The sequence below is a fragment of the Schistocerca nitens genome, chromosome 11 (genome assembly GCF_023898315.1).
Source record: "Schistocerca nitens isolate TAMUIC-IGC-003100 chromosome 11, iqSchNite1.1, whole genome shotgun sequence".
NCBI lineage: Eukaryota > Metazoa > Arthropoda > Insecta > Orthoptera > Acrididae > Schistocerca > Schistocerca nitens.
In genome coordinates, this window is record NC_064624.1 from 57,710,419 (window position 1) to 57,716,418 (window position 6,000).

Below are 6,000 nucleotides of genomic sequence, written 5' to 3' on the forward strand. Positions count from 1 at the left end.
AGCATACCCTGCTGTAGCAAGGAAAAGAAAGGAACCAGCAGAAAATGCTCTTGCTAGAGCACAAAAAAGGCAGATATGTTCCTGTTTAAAAGACTCTGACAGAAAAGTGGGAAACCAGCTGCCTCAATCTTCTTTCCTAATCAAAAATGTTCACCCTTCCGTGAGCCAAAAGAAGGTGGCAGAGACGGGGACAGTAACAGGGAGAGAGACGGGCGGAGGTAAGAACAAAAGCGAGAGGAGACAGTGGAAATGAAAAATATAGATGAGCAGAGACCCCACATAGGTTTGGGGGGGGGGGGGGGGGGGGGGGGAGTGTGTCTTGAACCTCCCAGACTAGTAAACTGTAAAATGGTACCCCAGAATTTTTGAGCTGCCGAGATACGGTAGAGATGGCGGCAGTGGGATAGTAGGACAGTGCAAGTGAAAGAAGAGACAGTGGCAGTGGGACATAGGTGAGTCGAAAAGAGATGGTGGGAGAGCGTTATACATAGACAGTGGCAGTGAGGTGGAGATGCTGAGTATGAAGAGAGACTGGGTCAAAGGATTTAGAATGTTAAAACAGTGCAAATATGTTTTCGTGTCAAAATTTTTGGGGAGGAAGTGGAATGAGGATTGGGGCAAGTGGTTCCCCACTTTACTGTCAGAGTCTGTTAAAGAGGAACTTATTTGACATTTTGCACTCTGACAGGAGCATTTCCCACTAGTAAATTATACAAGGTATTTCAAAAAGAATGACCTGGTTTCAAAACTCCATATTTATTGATAAAAATGTACTACATACATGGAATGAATTATAGTATACTCACAAAATCTTAAGTTTTAGCTATGCTATTACAAATGCTCCACCAGCAGCAGCACAAACGTCATCAAGGCTGTAGCTACATTCATCATAAACTTTACACAGTGTATCTGCTTTTACAGAAGTTATGGCAGCTGTTTTTCTTTTCTTCACTACTGTGTCACGAGGTAAAGGGGAGCTGAACACACTTTCCTTCACATAAACCCACAAAAGAAAAATTATGTAGGGTCATATCTGGCAATCTTTGAGGCCGAGAATGCAGAATAGTGTCTTTCTCATGAAATATGGCAGAAAGAGTGTTCACTTTAGCTGAGTCTCTTTAGTTCTCAGTGATGTCGGTTTACTTTATCACTAACATGAAATATTGCTTTGTCACGAAAAATAAACCGTGGCAAAAATGTATCACTTTCCGTGTCCTGCACCAGAGTACTTCTGAACTCTATCTCTTTCATTTTATTACTAACCTGAAGAGCTTGCACTAATTGTAATCTGTATGGTTATAGACCAAACAATGCCTTAACATTCACCAGACAGTCATGTGAGGTATTGCCAGTTCTCTGCTTGCATGGTGAGTAGACTTTGAGCAGACATTTGCTGAATTCCTTCCACCGTGTCATCAGAGGTGCAAGGTCGACCTGCACTCTAACCTTTGCACACACATCTTATCTCTTCAGACTGGCAGTACCGACGACGAATGTTGTTGGGTGCGGGTGAATCGATGCTAAAATGATGACAAAAAGCACACTGGACCGAAATCACAGACTCACTCTTTGCAAATGCTGCATACAGTATCTTCTATTGAGTGGACACCATCTTAGTCCAGACTGACTGCAAACTAAGAAGACACATTGACTGACATCTGACAGTGATTTACAGAAACTCTAGGCCGCACCAATTCAAACGACTTATATTTCCTTGACAGCATGTACAGTGTTTCATAATTATTACTGTCCAAAATCAGGTGAACCTTTTTGAAAAACACTGTATACACAAACCTTCCATATGAATCAATCCATTAGTGAGAACCATACCAGAGTGGCCGTGCGGTTCTGGGCACTACAGTTTGGAGCCGAGCGACCGCTACGGTCGCAGGTTCGAATCCTGCCTCGGGCATGGATGTGTGTGATGTCCTTAGGTTAGTTAGGTTTAAGTAGTTCTAAGTTCTATGGGACTGACGACCTCAGCAGTTAAGTCGCATAGTGCTCAGAGCCATTTGAACCATTTTTTTTGAGAACCATATCAAAATCCTTGCAGTAGTTCCTGATATTAGCCTTCACTTGCAGACAGAAAAATATGACAGGACTTTAATTTATAATGTGTATAGATAAGATCTGTAGATTTATGGAAAGCTATTGACAATGTTGGCTGGAATACTCTCTTTCAGATTCTGAAGGTGGCAGGGGTAAAATACAGGAATCAAAAGGCTATTTACAATTTGTACAGAAATCAGATGGCAGTTATAAGAGTCGAGGGCATGAAAGGGAAGCAGTTTGAGAAGGGAGTGAGACAGGGTTGTAGCCTATCCCCTTTGTTATTCAATCTGTGTCTTGAGCAAGCCGTAGAGGAAACAAAAGGAAAATTTGGAGTAGGAATTAAAAGTTCATGGAGAAGAAATAAAAGCTTGGAGGTTTGCCGACGACAATGTAATTCTGTCAGACATTAACGGACCTGGAAGAGCAGCTGAACGGAATGGACAATGTCTTGAAAGGAGGGTATAAGATGAACATCAACAAAAGCAAAACGAGGATAATGGAATGTGGTCGAATCAAATAAAGTTATGCTGAGGGCATTAGATTAGGAAATGAAAAACTTAAAGTAGTAGATCAGTTTCATTATTTGGGGAGGAAAATATGTGATGATGGAGTAGAGGATATAAAATGTAGATTGGCTATGGCAAGGTAAGCATTTCTAACGAAGAGAAATTTGTTAACATCGAGAATAGAGTTAAGTGTCAGGAAGTCTTTTCTGAAAGTATTTGTATGAATTGTAGCAATGTATGGAAGTGAAACATGGAGAATAAACAGTTTAGATAAGAAGAGAATAGAAGCTTTCTAAATGTGGTTCTATAGAAGAATGATGCAGATTATGGGGGTAGATCATGTAACTAATGAGGTGGCACTGAATAGAAAATTGGAGAGATGAGGAATTTGTGGCACAACTTGACTAGAAGAAGGCATCGGTTGGTAGGACATGTTCTGAGGAATAAATGGATCACCAATTTATTACCGGAAAGAAGTGTGGAGGGTAAAAATCATAGGAGGAGACCAAGAGGTGAATACGCTAAGCAGGTTCAGAAGGATGTAAGTTGCAGCAGTTATTCGGAGACGATGAGGCTTGCACAGGATAGAGTAGCATAGAGAGCTGCATCAAACCAGTCTCTGGACTGAAGACCACAGCAGCAACATAGGTAAGATGTCTTGCTCTACACAGAATGTGATAGTCTCTCTTTCCTAAAGTGAATCTCTTCTCACCTAATGCTCACATCTCATTCGTGAACAAACAGAATCCCTCAGGCGTAAAGGGTATGTCTGGTTTTGTAATCCCTGGTAATGGGTGTGGACTAGGTACATCAAATGTTTTGTTCAGAATGACAGCACTCGCAGCAACCACGAGCAATCTCTCTATGGCAAACTTTTTGTAATGGAGTAGTTTTATGACAGAACATGCAGAACCGGCTGCGAGAAGTGGCTCGCTGCATCCAGGTGCACAACAACCCGCCTGAAATGGGTGCTTACAGATGCGTGTTGGAGAAGTGCTAACACAGGTGACTTGCAGAACTCGTGAGTCAGATACGACTTTTTTGTTTTTCCGTGTGCAGTCACCTGTCGATAAGGTAAGTGGAATTCAAATTATCTTACAAAGTGACTCAAACGATACTTTCTCACTATGTATATCAGAACACTGATTCGATAAAAAGAAACTATAGATCACATACATTAAAAATGTCCTGCAGATATTTTTGTAAAAAAAGAAAAGTTATGAACTAAATGGTAGCTGGAATTATGTAGGAGGTGCTATACTTTACCTGCATTCATTTCCCAGAAGAAATAGCCACAGAGGAAGATATAGAGACGGCAATTACGAATCATAAAACAGCAGATATGGTGTCTGAGTGAACATTCTCTCTCTCTCTCTCTCTCTCTCTCTCTCTCTCTCTCTCTCACACACACACACACACACACACACACACACACACACACACACACACACACACCCTGAATTCAACACTTCTCACAAATTAACTCAAAGAAACAAAAACCAATTTGTATGTTTGAACAGACTGCTTGACCAAAAAAGTGAAGCACCCAGGAGGAGAGGAGGAAACGAAATGACACTTCATGGGTTGACATAGTGTGATATTACAATAATTACAAGATCGAGTGAAAATGACAAGAGAACTTGGCAGTATGAGCCCACTTATCAATGTGGCAGTCCAACTACCTCTTGTGTGGACAGATGCAAAATTTAGTAGGAATTGTGCCATAAAGCCTCGTAGCAACTTCTGAGGCAAGCTGGATCACAAGTGCCGTAAGCGGCCCTCGATATCCCGGGTACTGGCACTGTGACAGACCTGACATACGAGATAATTGGGGGACGGGTCTGGAGATCTTGCCGGCCACGGGAGAACCCTGACATAATGCAGACTGTCCAGAGAGACGCGTGCTGCGTGTGGACGAGCACTGTCGCACTAAAGGTAATAACTGAGGGCGCACGATGTCTGTGTGGCACAAAACATTGGAAGAATGGGACCTCTTCCCAGGTCACAAAGAGTTGTGATATGGGACAGTGCAGAACCACAATATGCTGCTGAACATGTCATCACTCCGTGCTTCGCAATCCCTGGCACCACTCCCAATGCAGTCAGTTATGTTTCGGTGTTAAACGCCTTCAATGCACGGGACGAGACGAATCATGGTGTAGCAGCTGCTAGTCTCCAACTGACGACGTTTGCCGACACAGAATTACTCGTTCTCTGATGGCAAATGCAGAGGAGTTATGGTGTGCCGGGTACACTGTCGACAGGAACCTCGACGACGAAAATGCCTGCCCTCGCATTCCCATGCAGACCGACATCGGGCCACTGTGAGATCCAAATGATCACAAAACTGTAGTAATGCACGATTTGGCCATCCAGCCAAATGGAGACCCACAATGAGGACAGTCAGAATGATAACACTGCCTCTCAGTAGTATGCAGCACCTCTGTGTCCTTCACAGTAATCAATCTATATCAGACAGTCTGTGCCCCTTATATACCCTAGCAGTCCTAGTAAGAACACGAACAACGGTATTGCATTAAGGTCGCTCTTCTACGAAGGGCATTCGGTAGGTAAGGCATCAGTTTTTTTAAATGGTGTCTGTAATGGAGGTGTGGTCTGAGCAGAGAGTGTCTTCGAGTTTCTTTTGACGCAAAACCAGAGCATCGTAGACAGCCACAGGTACTCGTACACAGGATGTATACGACCGGAAGATCCGGGAATTTTTTCATCCGGGGGAAAACTCGAGAATTTTTTAGAATTCCGGGAATTTTTCGTTCTTTTAGTTTTCAGTTAAATTTTTGTGATTTTGACTGGTAAGAACCAATATTCTAACGAAGGATATTACTGTATCCCGCTTCTGTAGAATAATACTGCATCAACAAAACATGAACGAGAAAAAAAAAAAAAAAGGTTAAGCCGCAAAGGAAATACGCCACGTACAACAATAAAATGCAGTGCTCTTACAAGCGTTTTCCAACAGTAACATGTGTCAAAAGCTTTGGGAAGACTATGTAAAGCCCGGTCCACACGCAACGATCTGTCTGCGCAGACATAGGCGCAGATGTCTGTACATGCAAAAGATCGCTGCAAATGTGGTGTGTTCACACGACACAAACCCCAATCTACTACTCGCCCGCCATCTGTCGGTGTAGAAAAGAAATATCAGTGGCAAACGACTACGCTCCCTGTAAACGTAAAAAATTTAATTCAGTTATTTTGAAATATAGAAAAGGAGGAAGTTCTGTTGTGGTCTGTGTTCGCAACTTGTATTGCAAAAAACATTCAGACCAACCGCAGGAAACAGAGAAAGCGGTCAAAATGGTGTAGACAGTGGCTGCTAAAGCGAAAGCAGTTTTCTCACGTACATTTAGTGCGAGAGTTGCAGGGCGAACCTGTTTTGTTTTACATTACTTCGTGTTCCATTCCCTGGCACATTGACACT